The sequence below is a fragment of the Rhinolophus ferrumequinum genome, chromosome 4 (assembly GCF_004115265.2).
Source record: "Rhinolophus ferrumequinum isolate MPI-CBG mRhiFer1 chromosome 4, mRhiFer1_v1.p, whole genome shotgun sequence".
Lineage (NCBI taxonomy): Eukaryota > Metazoa > Chordata > Mammalia > Chiroptera > Rhinolophidae > Rhinolophus > Rhinolophus ferrumequinum.
The window spans coordinates 89,079,278-89,097,649 of record NC_046287.1 but is presented as its reverse complement, the minus strand read 5'-3'; the positions used below and the strand labels follow the sequence as shown (position 1 = coordinate 89,097,649).

At 34.7% G+C, this 18,372-nt stretch overlaps 1 protein-coding gene across 1 annotated transcript in view; it reads left to right on the top strand.

Moving 5' to 3' along the window:
• The window catches only part of RB1 (RB transcriptional corepressor 1), a 154,421-nt gene that overhangs the window by 3,709 nt on the left and 132,340 nt on the right, over positions 1-18,372 (top strand). The gene's annotated exons all lie outside the window — the stretch shown is intronic.

Here is an 18,372-nt window from a genome sequence, read left to right as displayed (position 1 = left end):
AATAATAATACTTGCAAAGAATTACTGTGCTTTACATGTGTTGAATATTATAAACACTTTGCAAATTACTCATTTAACAATCCATTGAGATGTGAACTATAAAACCTTTATTTTATATGTATTATGTAAAATCTTCAATTTTATAGACGAAGACACTGATGTAGAGTGAGACTAGTTTGACCAAGGTCCCTGGCATATAGTTATATATAGTTATATGTAGTTGCATACAGGTTTGTGTCTTGTTTTGAAATTTTTTTTTTAATATATCGTGAGCATTTTCTTGTTACTAAATATTTTTTGATATTTGATAATGTAGTTTCAAGTGGTAGTATAATTTATTCATTAGGTGTGTTTTGATTTGTTAACTCTTACTATTATTAGACATTTCCTTTTTTCTAATTGTTTTGCTCTGTAAAATAATGAGGTAAATGTCCTTATTCATAAGAGTAATGTCTAGCACAAAATAAGTCCTTGAAAATTTGTTAAATAAATGAATCTCTGATTAGAATAAATTCTTACAAGTTGAATTACTGAGTCAAAAGCTATGAACATTTATAACACTCTTAGTAATTATTGCAAAATTGCACTCCAGACAGTCACTTTTAATAAATTCTATTTCTCATTAGTGTTGTATGTCTGTCTGTCTTTTTTCACCAATTAGATCAATGCAGCAATATATGTTTTTGTATATCCCATAAAAATAGCTGTTTAAAACCATTAAAAGGAAATCTCTGGTGTCTTAGTCTATTCTGGGTACTACAACAAAATCGCATAGACTGGGTAACATAAGTAACAGAAATTTATTTCTCACAGTTCTGGGGGCTGGGAAGTCCAAGATCCTGGTGCTGGCAGATTCTGTGTCCAGTGAGGACCCAACTTCCTGACTCAGACCTGCTTTGTCAGTGGCCTCACAGGGTGGGAAGGCTGGGAGCTTTCTTTTGCCTCTTTTATAAGAGCTCTATCTAATCCCATTCATGAGGGCTCTGCCTTCATGACCTAGTCACCTCCCAAAGGCCTCACCTCCTAATACCATCATATTGGACATTAGGTTTCAGCATATGAATTTGGGGAGGATACAGGTGTTCAGTCCATAGCACCTGGTAATGAAAAAAGAGAAAACAAAGCCCACAGTTCTAAAGAGTTAAACTATTCTAGCACTCCTCACCAAAAAAAGGGAGGAATACTGATGCATCTTGGATGGATGACTTAGGTATTATCTTCCCAGTGCACCATTGATTTGTGTACTTCGTGTTCAAAGCTGTTTTTGTGCATATGCAGTTAAAGGAAGTCACTCACTTTCCTCTCTTCCATAAAAACTAGGGTTTTAGTTTTCAGAAAGTTGGGAAGGGGTAGCTTATTATAGAGAGTATCAGTGAATGGGGATATAGATAGTCTCCAATTTATAAGTGGCTTGTGTTCCAAATCTCTTTGAAAGTAGTACAATATGGTATTAGGCTGGTGCAAAAGTAATTGCGGTTTTTGCAATTATTTGTAACCTTTTAAACAGCGGTTAATTTTGCACCAGCTTAATAGTTAGGTGTCTATTCAGTTGACACAAAACTTTTTTTGTATTGAGCTATAGCAGTAATAGCTTTGTGGAGGCCCTCTTGGCCTTCAGAGTTGACTACATATACGAATAAATGTTACTACTTTCTTACCCTCCACTTTTCTCCTGGCTTTGTCCCTGTCTTCCATGGGACTGGCACAGTTTAAATCTTATTTCCTAATGGAGCTCATGATGGGCACTAAAACTGTGAAATCATTCCTCGTTGTGTGCTAGAGGAAGACAAGAAAGGAATTTCATGTTACTTTTGGGATTTTGGGTACCTTTTTGGGGCAGATGACACAGGATGATGTTGTATTGTCCTGTTGTAATTCACCAGACTTTTACCTATAAATACTAAGTAATAGTTAAGTTTTTGAGGGCTGGCTTGGGAATTTAACCTCCATTTATATAATTTCTAAGGGAGAATGTGACAGAGTGTGTGCTGAGAAGTGAATGTGATGACAAAATGAACCTTTTTTTTTGAAGCAGCTATTCTAGTTGCAAATGCTATTCTCTTTGAAACGTGAAGAGGAATGTGGTAATACCACAGGGAACTTTTTTTTGGCAACTGGAATTAGATGATGTTTATTGGAATAGAGGATGAGTTAAGAGCAAGGATTTGTTGTCAGACTGGACTGACTCAAGTTTTAGAGTCAAGTCTCAACCATTGACTTGGTTGACTCAAGTTTCAACCATTTACTAGCTCCATGCAAGTTACATAAAATCTCCAGCCTCAGTGTTCTTATCAGTATAAGGGACAAACAGTAATTTCTGGATCTTGGAGTTATTGTGTGGATTAAATAAATTCATACATATAAAGCACTTATAAGTGTAAATGCCTGTATTAGGTTATGCAAGCAGAATAATTTGACTTAAACACCACCCCATAACATTTTATATTAATATAATTTTTTAGGAGAACTTAAGAATCAGTTAAAATAGTTGAAGTTTTAAATGCATTTTTTGATAAAAATCACTTTTAATAAAATTCGTATTTTTAAGTTCCTGAGAGTCAGAAAAGTTGTTTATGACATGAAAACCGTATGTTAACCCTTTTTTAAGGAAAGTTTTGTGGCATTTTGTCTAGAAAAGTGTTTAGTCCTTTTTGTATAAATGCTTAATATGTGTAATATGTGATTGCTACCATAAGATTAGATTGTGTTCATGCTGCTTATAGCGTATGAATTAAGGACTTTCCATTAAGAAATTGGCTGGTAGTGCTGTAACTTACAGTGAATCAGTTCTTAGAATTTTGGTTTTCTTTCTGCATCTTTGCATCAGTGGCAGCATGGCAGAATGGAAAAGGTCTTGGATGTCAAGGCAGCAAACTTTGATTGTAGTTGTATTGGATCTGTGATTTTAGGCAAATTGGTTAATTTTCTAAGTTTCAGTTAGCTCATCTGTAAAGCAGAAATCATGTCTGAATTTCAACCTGTTAGGTTTTGTGTATGTTTATATATGTACAGGGGGTGCCAAAAAAATGCATACACATTACTTATATTCATCTTTTGTTATCAGTATATATTGAGTATTACAATTTTAATAGCTTTTTTCCTTTCTTAAAATGTATATACATTTTTTTGGCACCCTCTGTGTATACACACACACACACACACACACAAACACGTGAGTTTGTGTGTGTGTATATATTCAAGAGCTTTGATATATGTTGCCCTTGATAGAGTCATTTGTTTTTGTAATATGGATCATTATATTTAGAAAGATAATAGAAAAAATAGTTCGGAATTGGAGTAATTCTGGGCATTCCATTTAAGTTATACTACAGAAATATGAAGACATTTCTTAATAACTTTAAAAAGCAGACTATTTGAAAATTATGTGTAATGAAAGGTCTCTACCTCTTATTTTCCAGTCCTTAGTAATACATGTACCTTTTCCTTCTGAAAATGATGCTGGTATTCTTATTGCGTGTGAGTGTTGCTGAGAAACAGTTTTCTAAGAAAACATTGAAGAATATATACACAAATGTTATATTTTGTCTTATAGACGTAGTCTATTTGCAGTTTTTATTTCTGATTTCACTCCTAAAATTAATTTTTTAAAACATTTTATTATGGAGAGTTTCAGAGATTTATAAAAGTAGGTAGAGAAAATAATATGAACTCTCGTCAACATCTTAACCAACTTCAACAGTTAGCAATCCTGGCCAAACTGTACTTCTCCCTGACACCAGATTATTTTAAAGTAAATCCCAGATAGGATGCTTCATCCATAAATATTTCAGTATGCATGTGGAAAAGATAAGAACTCTTTTAAAAGTGATCGCAATTCATCTCACCTAACAAAATTAATGAAAATTCCTTAATGTTAAATATCCAGTCTTTAAAATTTCTCAATTGTTTTATGAATTTGTTTTCAGTATGTTCTAATCAGAATTCAAAGAAAGTCCATATATTATGCTTGGCTGATTTATCTCTTAAATCTCTTTTAATCTGTAGGCAGGCCTCACCTCCTCTTTCCCACCCCCTTTCTTTCTCTTCCACTTTATTTTTTGAAGAAACTGGATTATTTATCCTGTGGCATTGCTACATTTTATGTTTTACAGATTGCATCTCCTTCATTGTTTAACATGTTTGTCTAATTTTCTATATTTCCTGGAAATGGATCTAGAGGCTTGATCAGATCCAGGTTTGATACTTTTTGGAAGAAATACTTCAGAGATATGTGTGTATGCCCATTAGGAGGCACATAATGTTTTATTACCGCTCTTCTTTTGATGTAAGCTATTATTGATAACGATTGACTGGATCTATTAGGTGTTGCTAAATGGTCAACTGATAACTTTATCATTCCTTTTTTTCAATTATTAGTTGCAATTCTTCCATAAAGAGAAGCTTTTCTCTACCAACTATTCTTATTCTGAAGTACGCATATAGTTCATTTAGAAAAGATAGGCTAAGTGTTTTATTCTTTGCTTTTATTGACTAGTTTTCAAATCAATGAGTTTGTTCTGTAACATCCTCCAAAGGAAACCAATGATTATAATCTTTTCAAGTATTATCTTGATAGTGCCAATAGACCACTTTGGCTATAAAGAGACTTCTAGTCCAAGATAAGATGTCAACAGGTTTGGTGTTTTCTGAGGCTCCCTCCTTGGCTTGCAAATGGCAGCTTGGTCCTTGTGTTCTGGAATGATTTTTATGCGCACATCCCTGGTGTCTTTTTGTATATCCAAATTTCCTGTTCTTATAAGGACACTAGTCAGATTGGGTTAGGGTCACACTAATGTCCCCATTGTAACTGACTGTACCTCTTTGAGGACCTATCTCTAAATACAGTCACATTCTCAGGTAGTTGGGGTTAGGGCTTCAACATAGGACTTTCTTTGTTTTTGTTTTTGTTTTTTTAAGCAGGTACACAGTTCAGCCCATTGCAAACACAAATCTGTTTCGTTTTTTTTCGTTTTGCTGAGTAGTATTCTATGGTATGGCTGGATCAGTTTGCTTAACCATTCACTCATTGAAAGATACCTGTATTGTTTATAGGTTTTAGCTATTATGAATAAAGCTGCTATGAAAATTCATGTATAGGGTTTTGTGTGGATATCAGTTTTCATTCTTCTGTGAAAAATGCCCAAGAGTGCAGTTGCTGGTTGTGTGGTATTGTAGTGTGTTTACTTGTAGAAGAACTGCCAAACTTTTAAAGAGTGTTGTTCCATTTCACATTCCTACCATCAATGTATGAGTGATCCAGTTTCTCTGTATCTTTGCCAACATTTGGTAGTGTTACTTTCACCATTCTTACAGGTGTCTAGTGATATCTTGCTGTGGTTTTAATTTACACTTTTCTGGTGGCTAATGACATGGCACATCTGTTTTGTTTTGTTTTGTTTTTTAATAGACTTTAATAGACTTTTTTCTTTTTTTTAGAACAGTCTTAGGTTCACAGTAAAACTGAGCAGAAGGTACAAAGATTGCCCGTATATCCATACTCCACACTTGCGTACATGCATAGCCTTTCTCATTATCAGCGTCCCCTCAGCAGGGCTTCGTTTGTTACAATGGATGAAGCTACATTGACACATCATTATCACCCAAAGTTCATAGTTGTTGAAGGTCTTCTAAATGTGCTTATTTGCCATTTGTCTATCATCATTGGGGAAGTGTCTATGTCTTTTGCCCATTATATGTTTTCATAGGGTTTTCTGCATATACAATTACGTCATCTGTGAATAATGAGTTTTATTTCTTCCTTTCTAATCTTTGTGCTTTTTTTCTTGCCTGTTGCCCTAGCTAAGACTTCGAATACAATGTTGGATAGAAGTGATGAGAGTTCTTCCTCTTAGGGAGAAATCATTCTGTCTTTCACTATTAAGTATAATGTTAGGAGTAGGTTTTTCTTGAGTCTCCTTTATTAGATTAAGGAAATTTCCTTCTATACCTTGTTTGCAGAGCTATTTTTTTAATGTATCAGAAGTAAATGTTGGATTTTGTCAAATGTTTTTTCTGCCTCTATTGAGATGATCACATACTTTTTCTGTGTTAGACTGTTAATACGATGAATAATATTAACTGATTTTCAAATGTTAAAGCAACCTTGCAATCTTGGGATAAATTCCATTTGATCATGATAGCGGATCCTTTTCATATATTGTTTGATTTGATTTGTTAAACTTTCATTAAGAATTTTTGCATATCCAAGTATATTTATAAAGGATAGTGGTCTGTAATTCTCTTTCTTTTATTTTTAATTAATTTAAAGTGTACAAAACAATGTAATAGTTAGACATTTCACCCCTCACAAAGTGTAATTTTCTTTTTTTGATTATGTTTATTTCTTTTTTCTTTCTTTTTCCAATTTTTGTCTGGATTTGTGACAGAATAATGCTGGCCTCATAGAATGAATTGGGAAATATTTTCTTCTCTTCAATTTTTTTGGTAAAGTTTGTTTAAAATTGTTACTATTTCTTTCTTAAATGTTTGATGAAGCTGTGTGGTCCTGGAATTTTCTTTGTGGTAAGGTTTTTAATTACAAATTCAATTTCTTTAATAGACATGGGCAGTTCATGTTTATTACTTTTATAGTGAGCTTTGGCAGTTTGTATTTTTCAAGGAATTTGTCCATTTCATCTAAGTTGTTGAAATTATTGGCATAAAATTGTTTATAAGATTCTTTATTATTGTACCTTATTATACCTTAATATTATCTTAATATACTTGGTTATTAATATATTGTATGTATCATATTTTAATGTAATACATGATAAAATGATCCTCTTTATCCCCTATAATGTTCTTTGCTTTGAAATCTTTTTCTAATACTAATTTGGACATGTCAGCTTTCTTTTGATAAGTATTTAGTATAGTATACCTTTATTGTTTTTAGTCCTTTTACTTTTAACCTATTTGTGTCTTTATGTTAAAGTGGATTTCTTTCAGGCTGCATATAGTTGGGTTAATCTTTCTTTGCCTTGTTTTCTTTTTTTAACCATTGACATTTAATGTGATTATTGAAATGGTTGGGTTTAAATCTGTCGTCTTGGTATTTGTTTTTATTTGTCTCCTTTTTGTTCCTTTTCCCTTTTTCTGCCTTTGTTTGTACTGACTATTTTTTATGATTCCTTTTTTTTCCTCATTTGTTGGTTTATTAGCTATAACTCTTTGTTGTGTTATTTTAGTCTTCGGTTCAGGGTTTATAGCATACATTTGAAACTTTTCACAGTTTACTTTCAAATGATATTATACTACTTCATGAATAGTATAAAAAGGTTAACATCAGTATGTTTCCATTTCTTTCCTCTTGAACTTTGTTTTATTGTGATAACCTTTATTGCTACATGTGATATAAACCCCATAATACATTGTTGTTAGTTTTGCTTTAAACAATTATTTTAAAAAGAAATTTAAATAATAAGAAAAAAAGTCTTTATCTTTAGCCATGTAGGTACCGTTTCCAGTGCTCTTCATTCCTTTATATAGGTCCTTATTTCCATCTGGCATCCTTCTGCTTGAAGGATTTTTCTTAACATTTGTTATATTGCAGGTCTGATGATGATTTCTGTCAGCACTTGTACGTCTGACATGCTCTTTATTTTGCCTCAGTTTCTGAAAGATATTTTCACTGGTTAAAGAATTGTAAACTTGACTCCCTCACCCACTCTTTAATACTTTAAAGATGTTTTTCTTCCATGTTCTAGTTTGTATTGTTTCCAAAGAGAAATCTGCTACCATCTTTATCTTTATTCCTCTGTATGTAATATGTCATATTTTATGTTTTTCTCTTTCTCACTAGTGAATTTAAGCAATTTGAATATGATGTTTCTTGGAGGAGTTTTTAAGACTTGTGTGCTTGAAGTTCATTGTGCTTCTTGAATTTTTAGGTTTATAATTTTCATCAAATCTGGAAAAATTTTGGCCATTGTATCTTCAAAAAATGCTTTTTTGGTCCCTTTCCTTTCTCTCCTTTAGGTTCTCCAATTATACATACATTTAACTACTTCCTGTTTTCCCACAGTTGATTGGTCCTCTGTTTAGTTTTTGGCTCCCTGTTTTCTTTGCTGTGCATTTCATTTTGAATAATTCCTTGTGCTTTGTCTTTAAGTTCGTCTATCTTTTCTTCTGCAACAATCTAATTTGTCCTTAATCCCATTCAGCATACTCTTCATCTCAGATATTTTAGTTTCCATCTCTAGAAATTAGGTGCTTTAAAAACTATATTCCATATTTCTACTTAACATGTTTAATCTTTGTTCTAGCTCGGGTTGACAAACTTTTTCTGTAAAGGGTCAGATAATAAGTGTTTTAGGCTATGCACCTCTCCCATTGTAGCATGAAAACAGTCATAGACAAAATGCAAATGAATAAATAAGTGTTCATGCATTACAGTAAAACTTAATTTACAGAAACGGGCAGGCTTGATTTAGGTGTGCTTAGCTGACTACTGTGCTAGCTTCTTGAACATATGGGATATAGTTATAATAACTGTTTCAATGTCCTTATTGATTAGTTCTATATTTGAGTTTTAAAATTTTGATTAATTGATTATTGTCCTTATTATGGTTATTTTCCTGCTTCTGTGTATGTATGGTAATTTTATTTCTTTTTTTTTTCTGGCTGCCAGGTATTGTAAATTTTACCTTGTTGTGTATTGGATATTTTTATATGCCTCTAACTATTTTTGAGCTTTGTTCTGGAATTTAATTACATTTCTTGGACACAGATTGATCCTTTCAGGTTTTTCTTTTATTTATTAGATGGCACTAGAGATGGGTTTAGTCTAGGGCAGGGATTCTCAAATTTGTCACTGCTGACATTTGGGGCTGAATAGTTCTGCACTGTGGAGGCTATCTTGTGCATTGTAGAATGTTTAGAGGCATCATCTGTGCACTCAACTTATTGATGCCAATAGTATATCCAGTTGTGACAACCAGAATTGTCTCCAGACATCGCTGTAATCCACTGGGATAGAAAGTCATCCCTGGTTGTTGACAACCATTTTTCTAGCATTACATCTTCACTTTTGAGGCAAGCCCCTTTCCTTTAATGTGTACCCCCTGTGGTATCACGAGGCTTTGTCCCGGGCCGTTAGGGATAGTGCCTATGTGAGCCAGAAGTAATTATTCCTCACGTGAGGGGAATCCTTTGCAGATCTCTGGAGTTCATTCTTTACATAGCTCTCTTCACTTTGGTATTCTGCACTGCAAACTCTAGCTCCTTTGATTTCCTTGGACTCCCAATTCTGCCTAGCCAATTCAGGAAGACCATTAGACTCTCCCTGGTTTTCTCCTCCTTGTACTGCTACCTGGAATTGTTTTCCAGGAGGTTAGATTAAACATAGGGTTCACCCTACCGGTATACGTTCCCTGACTTTTAGGGATCATTCTCCCTCATTGCCTAATGTCTATTGTCTTGAGTTGTTATTTTATACGTTTTTTTCCCATTGTTTTCTGCATTTTATTTTTTTCAGGCAGAACAGTGAATCTAGCCCTATTTACTCCATCAAAAGTTGAAGCAAAGATCTTCAATTAAATATTTTTCTTACTTTTTGAGTTATTTTCTATATGGTGAGGGCTTATACTATACTTCTCAATATGTTAGTTTTGTTGACTTAATTCCAGTAAGATATAGAAACTTTACTAGTATATAATTCCATTCCATCCTTCTTTTTCTGTGTTATTTTATACATATTATGTCTGTTTTAGAAACCCTAAATGTAAAAGCAGCAGAGCATAAATAGATTTATAGAGGTTTTTAAAAAATTTATGTATGAACTTTTTAAAAAATATACTATGTTTAGTTCTCTTTCACCAAATACTGTGATCTCACTGATATGTGGAATCAAAACCAAAAAACAAAACAAAACCAAAAAAACCCAAACCAAACTCATGGATACAGAACGATTAGCGGCTGCCAGACATGGGGTGGACGGTAGGCAAAATGGGCAAAGATGGTCAGAAGGTGCAAACTTCCAGTTATAATATAAAGAAGTCATGCAGTGACTTATTAAATAAATAAATAAATAAATAAATAAATAAGTAAGTAAGTAATGTACAACATGGTGAACTATAGTTAATAATACTGTATTGTGTATTACAAAGTTGCTAAGAGTAGATCTTAAAAGTTCTTATCACAAGAAAAAACGTTTGTTGCCACTATCGGTGATGGATATTAATTATACTTATTGTAGGGATCATTTCGCAATATATACAAATATTGAATCATATGGTACACCTGTAACTAACGTAATATTAGATGTCAGTTATGTTTCAATGAAAAAAAGTCATTGCCAAATTCAAGGTCAACTAGATTCTCTTCTATGTTATCTTTTAGGAAATTATACTTTTTCCTTTTACGTTTATTTCTATGATTCATTTTGAGTTAATTTTTTAAAAGGTATTAGGTTTGCGTCTAGATTCATTTCCTTTGCATGTCTATTTCCATTTGTTCTCGTACTATTTGTTGAATATACATATTTTCTCCATTGTATTACCTTTGCTTTTTTGTCACAGATGAGTTGACTATATTTATGTGGGTCTATTTCTGGACTCTATCTGTTCCATTGATCTATTTGTCTATTTCTTTCACCAGTACCACACTTAATTGAATACTGTGGCTTTATAGTAATTCATGAAGTTGGGTAGTGTCTGTCCTTCAACTTTGTCTTTCTCCTTCAATGTTATGTTCGCTATTTGGGATCTTTTGCCTCACTATAAAAACTTTGGAGTCAGTGTAGATATTCACAAAATAATTTCCTGGGATTTTGATTGAGATTGAGTTAAATCTATAGATCAAGTTGGGAAGAACTGATATCTCGACATTATTGAGTCTTATAACTATATGTATTTAATTTTCGGGGTACTAATATGAATAGTATATTTTTTATTTCAAATTCCACTTGTTCACTATTGATATTTGGTAAGCAGTTGCCATAGATATACTAGGCTTGTACCCTGCAACTTTAATTACTTATCAGTTCCAGGAGGTTTTTTTGTTTACTCTTTCAGATTTTCTAAATGAACAATCATATCATTTGCAAACAGTTTATTTCTTCCTTCCCAATCTGTACACCTTTTATTTCCTTTCCTTGTCTTGTTGCATTTTTTTTACGACTTCTGTAAGTTATTGAAAGAAAGTGAGGAAAGCAACATCCTTTCCATCCTGATTTTAATGGGAAAGCTTGTAGCTTCTTACCACGAAGTATGATGTTAGCTGTGGATTGTTTGTAGGTCTTCTTCATTAAATTGAAGAACTTCCCCCTCTTCATAGTTTGCTGAGAGTTTTTATCATGAATGGTGTTGAATTTTGTCAAATGCTTTCCCTGAATTTATTGATAAGATCATGTTATTTTTCTTCAACCTGTTAATGTAATGGATTACATTTACTGGTTTTTCAATGTTGCATACCTTAGAATAAACCCCATTTGGTCCTTGTATATAATGCTTTTTATACATTGTTGGATTCAATTTAGTAATGTTTTGTTGAGGATTTTTGTATCTATGTTCATGATAGATAGTAGTCTGTATGCTTTCTTCTCCTTGTAATGTCCTTGTCTGGATTTGGTATTATGGTAGTATTTGTCTTATAGAATGAGTTAGGAAGTATTTACTTCGCTTCTGTCTTCTGGAAAAGAGTATTGAGAATTGGCATAATTTCTTCCTTAAAGGTTCGTTAAAATTCACCAGTGAATATGCCTGTGCCTGGTGCTTTCTGATTTGAATGGTTATTACTTATTGGTCCAATTTACCTACTAGATTATAGGGCTATTCAGATTGTCTATTTCTTGTGTGAGTTTTGGCAGATTGTGTCTTTAAAAGAATTGGTCCATTTCATCTAGATTTTCAAGTGTGGGGGCACAGAATTGTTCACAGTATTTCTTTATTATCCTTTTAACTTAGGTGGAATCTGTATTGATGTTCTCTTTTTCATTTCTGATATGAGTAATTTGTGCCTCTCTTTCTTTTTTTAAAAAGATTTTTATTATAGTTAACATACAATGTTGTATTAATTTCAGGGGTACACCATAGTTCTCCAACATTTATATACCTAAAGAAGTCATCACCATAAGTCCAGCAACCATCTGACACTGTACGACACTCTCATAATATTATGAATATATTCCCTATGCTGTATGTTGCATCCCCATGACTTACTTGTTTTGTACCTGGAAATTTGGACCTGTCATTCCCTTTCACTTTCTCCCTCTTTAAATTTTTCAATTACAGTTGACATTCAGTATTATTTTATATTAATTTCAGGTATACAGCATAGTGGTTAGACATTTATAAAATTTAAAAAGTGATCCTTCTGACTAGTCTAGTACCCGTGTGGCACTATACAGTTATTACCATGTCTTTGACTATATTGCCTGTGCTTTACTTTATGTCCCCATGACTGTTTTTTAACTACCAATTTGTACTTCTTAATCCCTTTACCTTTTTCACCCTACCCCCTAACTCACGCCCTTTATCACCCCAACAGATCTAGTACCCATCTGATCCATACATAGTTATTAAAATATTGACTGTATTCCTTATGGCATACCCTATATCCCCATGACTACTTTGTAACAGCAATTTGTACTTTATTCCTTCCCCTTTTTCGCACCCACACCCCCAAACCCCTTCCCATTTGGCAACCATCAAAATGTTTTCTGTATCTGAGTTTGTTTCTGTTTTGTTTATTTTATTCTTTAGATTTTACATATATGCAAAATCACATTGCATCTCTCTTTCTGACACTGCACTCAGCACGATATACTCCAGGTCCATCCATGCCATCATAGATGGCAGAACCCATTCCTTTCCATGCCCGAGCAATATTCCATTGTGTGTATATATATATATATATATATATATATATATATCATATCTTCTTTACCCATTCTTCCATTGATGGACACTCAGGCTGCCTCCACACCTTGGCCACTGTAAACAGTGCTGCAATGAACATGCGGATGTACATGTCCCCTTGAAGTAGCATTTTGGGTTTCTTTTGATAATTACCCAGAAGTGGGATTACTGGGTTCTTCTGTCTCTTGTTATAGCCTTTGTTTTAAAGTCTATTCTGTCTGGTAAAAGTATTACTGCCCCAGCTTCTTTTGTTTGTTTTTTGTTTGTTTCCATTTTCATGAAATATCTTTTTCATCCTTTTATTTTCTGTCCGTATCTTTCATTCTGAAGTAAGTCTCCTGTAGGCAGCATATATAAGGGTTTTGTTTTCTTTTCCATTCATTTTTTGATTGGAGCATTTAATTCATTTATATTGAAAGTAATTATTGATAGATATGTAACTATTGCCATTTTATTAATCATAATTTTGATCTCCCCCCCCCCATCTTTAAGTAGTCCCTATAAGATTCCTTGTAATACTGGTTTTGTGGTGATGAACTCCTTTAGTTTTTTTTTTGTCTGGGAAGCTCTTTATCTGTCCTTCGATTTTAAATGATAGCATTGCTGTGTAGAGTACTCTTGATTATAGGTCTTTGCTTTTCATCACGTTGACTATTTTCTGGCCTGAAAAGTTTCTTACGAGAAATCAGCTGATAGTCTTATGGGAGCTCCCTTATAAGTTACTAATTGCCTTTCTCTTGCTGCTTTTTGAATTCTCTCTTTGTCTTTAACTTTTGCCATTTTAATTATAATATGTCTTGGGGTGGGCCTGTTTGGGTTCATCTTTTTTGGGCCTCTCTGTGCTTCCTGGACTTTTGTGTCTATTTCCTTCACCAGGTTAGGAATGTTTTCAGTCATTATTATTTCAAATAAGTTCTCAATCCATTGTTTTCTCTCTTCTATGATGTGAATGTTGCTGTGCTTGATGTTGTCCCAGAGGTCTCTTAAACTCTCCTCATTTTTTTGGATTCTTTTTTCTTTTTGCTGTTCCGATTGGGTATTTTCTGCTACCTTGTTTTCCAAATTGCTGATTCGATCTTCTATTTCATCTAGTCTGCTGGTGATTCATTCTAGTGCATTCTTCATTTCAGTTATTGTATTCTTTACTTCTGACTGATTGTTTTTTATGGTTTATGTGTCCTTTTTTATGCTTGCTATCTCTCTGTTAAAGTTCTCACTAAGTTCCTTGAGCATCCTTATAACCAGTGTTTTGAACTCTATCTGGTAGGTTGCTTGCCTCCTACCGGAAACTAAAAAACAATTTTGTTTAGTTCTTTTTTTGGAGATTTCTCCTATTCTTTCATTTGGGACATATTTCTTTGTTTCCTCATTTTGGCTGCCTCTCTGTGTTTGTCTCTATGTATTAGGTAGGTCTGCTATGTATCCCAGTCTTGGCTGGGTAGCCTTATATAGTAGGTGTCCTGTGGGGCCCTGGCACAGTCTCCCTGGTCACCTGCTTCAAGAGATCCAGGAATGTCCCTTGTGTGTGTTGTGTGTGCCCTCCTGTTATAGTCCAGCCTTGTTTGCTATTGATACTTAGGTGGGTGGGGTCGACCCTCAGGCTGATTGGCTGTGGAGTTTGGCCACGTCTACAGCTTATAGGCTGCTATGGGGGGGAGGTTACTCCACTGAGTGGGATTTACCTCAGCAGACTCTGGTGCCTGTTGAGACCGCCCGTTGTGTTTATTGCTTGTATGGCTAATTGTGCAATGCTCTGCTGTGGTTTGAAGCCAACCTCCAAGTATGTTGATTCTGGGGCCTCTTGAGAGGGGCCAGTTCACCCGTTGCCTGTGACCAGCCGGGGAGTACCTGATAGGAGCTACAAAGTGATCTGTAGTTGTTTACTACCTGTGCTAACCCTGGAGATGGGTGGGAGAGGTCAGGCTGTCAACAGAGGTCGGCTGCCACCAGTACTGGGCCTGGGCTAGTTTCGCAAAAAGCCAGGACACCTTGAGGCCTGCTGCTACATGCTGGTTCCCTTAAGGTTCAGCCACTGATAAAGCCTTGTGCAGTACTCTGGTTGTATGAGGCAGGGTCTCAGGGAGTCATTAGAGTGGGGAGAGTTGTGTTAACCAGGTTAATATAGATTCTAGTTTGGTAGCCAGTGGTGAGCCTGGAGTTACTCTGCAAAAGTCTCAGAGTACACCGAGGCCAGTTGCTGCTTGCCTGCGGCCCATGGACTCCATTAGTTTTCCCAGAAAGAGTACAGTGTGGGCAGGGTCGACTGCTCTCGAGAAACTGGCTTTGACGCTGGGGGAGATTGGTAGAGTGGGGTCCCAGTGGAGCTCAGCAAACCCATCAGATTCAGATTTGGCCATTTGGGGGAGGGCTCACAATAGGATAGAGGGTGCCTGCCTGTTGGCTGCACAGGAGTAGGACCCCACACAGGGAAAATGATGAGTGTCCTCCAGCCCTTGACGCAAAGTGTTACGCTTCAGTCTGCTCCCTGTATGCCTTCAGTGCCTCTCGAGTCACTGTCAGTCTGGTGGTGCCTAGGGTGAGTGCCTGCAAGTGAGTCTGTGCGTGGGCCCTTTAAGAGGACATCTGAGTTTCCTGCAGCCTTCTGTTCCACCTGGATTGTTTGAATTCACATTGTTTTTCACAGCCAAATGTGAGGGCTCCTCTTCTTTGCACCGTACCCTGGGCTGGGGTCCCTCGCTTCTCAGCGGGAAACCTCTGCAGCTGAGATATCCCTCCTGATTCTCAGCCGGCACTCAGAAGTGTGAGGCCAGCCCGTTTCACGTCTCGGCCCCTCCTACCAGTCTCAGCGTGGTTGCTTCTTTATATCCTTAGTTGTAAAACTTCTGTTCAGCTAGACTTCAGATTGTTCTCCAGGTTGATTGTTCTATAATTTTGTTGTGATTTTAATTTGTTCACGGAAGGAAGCAGGCACAGTGTTTACTCTGCCATCTTTGATCCACAAGCCTGTCTTTTAAAAATTAATCTGACTATAGGCTTATTGGTTTTATTCTTTTCGAAGGACCACCTTTTGGTTTCATTGATTTTTCTCTTTTTCAATAATTCATTTGTGTTTAGTTGGCTTTTTGTAGTGAAATATTCAAATTTCTTATTTCTTTTGATGTATATTTTTTAGCTGTTTTGTTTGTAGTTGCTGTGGGAATTGCATTTAACATCCTAAAGTTATAATAGTGTAATTTCAATTTATTCCAGCTTAACTTCAATAATAAAAAGCTATGCTCCTTGCTCTGTCCCCACCCGTTTTAGTTGTCAGTGTCACAAAAATTACATCTTTATACATTGTGTGTTCAAAATCATAAAGTAATAATTGTTAATGCATTAGTCTCTTAAATTTTGAGAAAACAAGATGTGGAGTTGCACACTATTAGTACAATAATAACTTTCATAATTGCCCATGTATTCTTTTTTACTGACATCTTTATTCTTCGTGTGACTTTGAGTTACTGAGTTTTGTCCTCCTTTTGCTCACAGGACATGTCTAGTTGTAAGAACTTCATTAACTTGTGTTTATCTGTGAATGTTTTAATTTCTCCCTCACTTTTGAAGGACAGTTTTGCTGGATATAGCACTCTTGGATGAGAGTTTTTTTCTTTTCTTTTTTTTCTTTTAAAGTTTTTTGGAGTAATAATTGTTAGTCAAGTTACATAGGTTTCATGTGTACAGTTCTGTAATACATCATCTATATATCACATTGTGTGTTCACCACCCAGAGTCAGTTCTCCTTCCATCACCATATATTTGATTCCTTTTACCCTTCTCTACCACTCCCCTCCCCCTTATCCTCTGGTAATCACTAAACTATTGTTTGTGTCTATGAGTTTTTGTTTCTTCATTTGTCTTGTTCCTTTTTTTTTTTCAGTTTTATATACCACATATCAGTGAAATCACATGGTTCTCTACTTTTTTTGTCTCACAAATCTGAAAACATTTATCAGTAAAATATATGTGCTCTGATGTTCATTGCAGCATTATTTTTGGTAGCCAAGACATGGAAACAACCAAAGTGTCCTTTGATAGATGATTGGATAAAGAAGATGTGGTATATATACACAATGGAATACTATTCTGCCATAAGAAAAGATGAAATAGTGCCATTTGCGACAACATGAGTGGATCTTGAGTTTTTTTTTTTTCTTTTAGCACTTTGAATATATCAGCACTCTGCTTTCTGAGTTTCTAATGAGAAATCTACTGGTAATCTTACTGAAGATTCCTTGTATGCGATGACTTGCTTCTTTCTTGGTGCTTTCAAAATTCTCCCTTTGTCATTGTCTTTTGACAGTTTGATCATAATGTGTCTTGGTATGGGTCTATTGGAGTTCATCCTACTTGGAGTTTATTGCATCACTATATACATTATAATTTTAGTGGCCTGATAGTCCTAATTGTTGATGTTCAGATTGGTAGGTAGAGTTCTGTCTGGTACATATTTAAGTATAGACAAAAAATCAAGTTTATATGAAACCTAGATATTTAGTAAAGTTTTGAAGTGAATTATTTTATCAAACATTCCTATTTTGTTCCTGTTTTAATTTACTTCTTTTATATGTGCCTTAATTTTCTCATTCTACAAAATATTTTTTTTAAGGTAAGTTGAATCAGAATTATATTGCAGTCAAAAAACTACCAAATACCCATTATTAGTTTTCTTCCACCTTCTATCTGTTTTAGGAACTCTTCCAAACTTTGTTTATTAAGTAATTATTTTTTCTAGTTTCATTCAAGGCATACAGAGCTTCCAGCCAGTGCTTTCTATCACCATAAAGGTAAATTGTTACCATGCTTCATTGAATTTTAGCAAAAGTAAAGTATTTGCTATTTTAGTTCCTGAGGCTTTACTGAAAGTAAACATATAGGTTCTATAAAGTTTTTCTAAACATTGGAAAACTTTTCGAAGATTATCGTTTTATGACTTGGAACCCTAGAAACTCCCAAACCACAGGACTTGATTGATGATCAGTGATCTCTTTCAGTTCCTTTCCACTTGAGACCCATTCGTTGTAATGTTAACTCATTTATTCATTAGTGGTGTTTCCTTTTTTTCAAGCAGTATATGTGATAATAGAAGGAGTTGACATTGCAAACTTTGGAAGATATCCTTTATCCATATAATTGAACATGAGTTGTAAAAATTGACCTCTCTCCTCAGTGTTTTTCAACCTTGTTTCTAAGAGTGGTAGACATCAGTTTCGTAGATCTTTCACAGAGAAGCCCATTAGTTAGTGGTTGTATGAGTATGGTGGCAGTTTTCTCTCCAAATGGCTATATCTTCTTGGGTGAATTATCTTTGGGTCTTTCACTGAATAAACTATAAACGGAGAGCTTCACCGGAAACTAAGTTCTGGGTCAATTTTATATCACCTGTTTAGAAAATGAGGTTTGTAATATCATTTCCTTTTGTGAGTTACTCTTGCTGATACTCACTAGTTTGTTATTTACATGTGAATAGGAACTGCAGAAACTATAGTAGAACAAATAGTTTTACCTTATGCTTTGTACT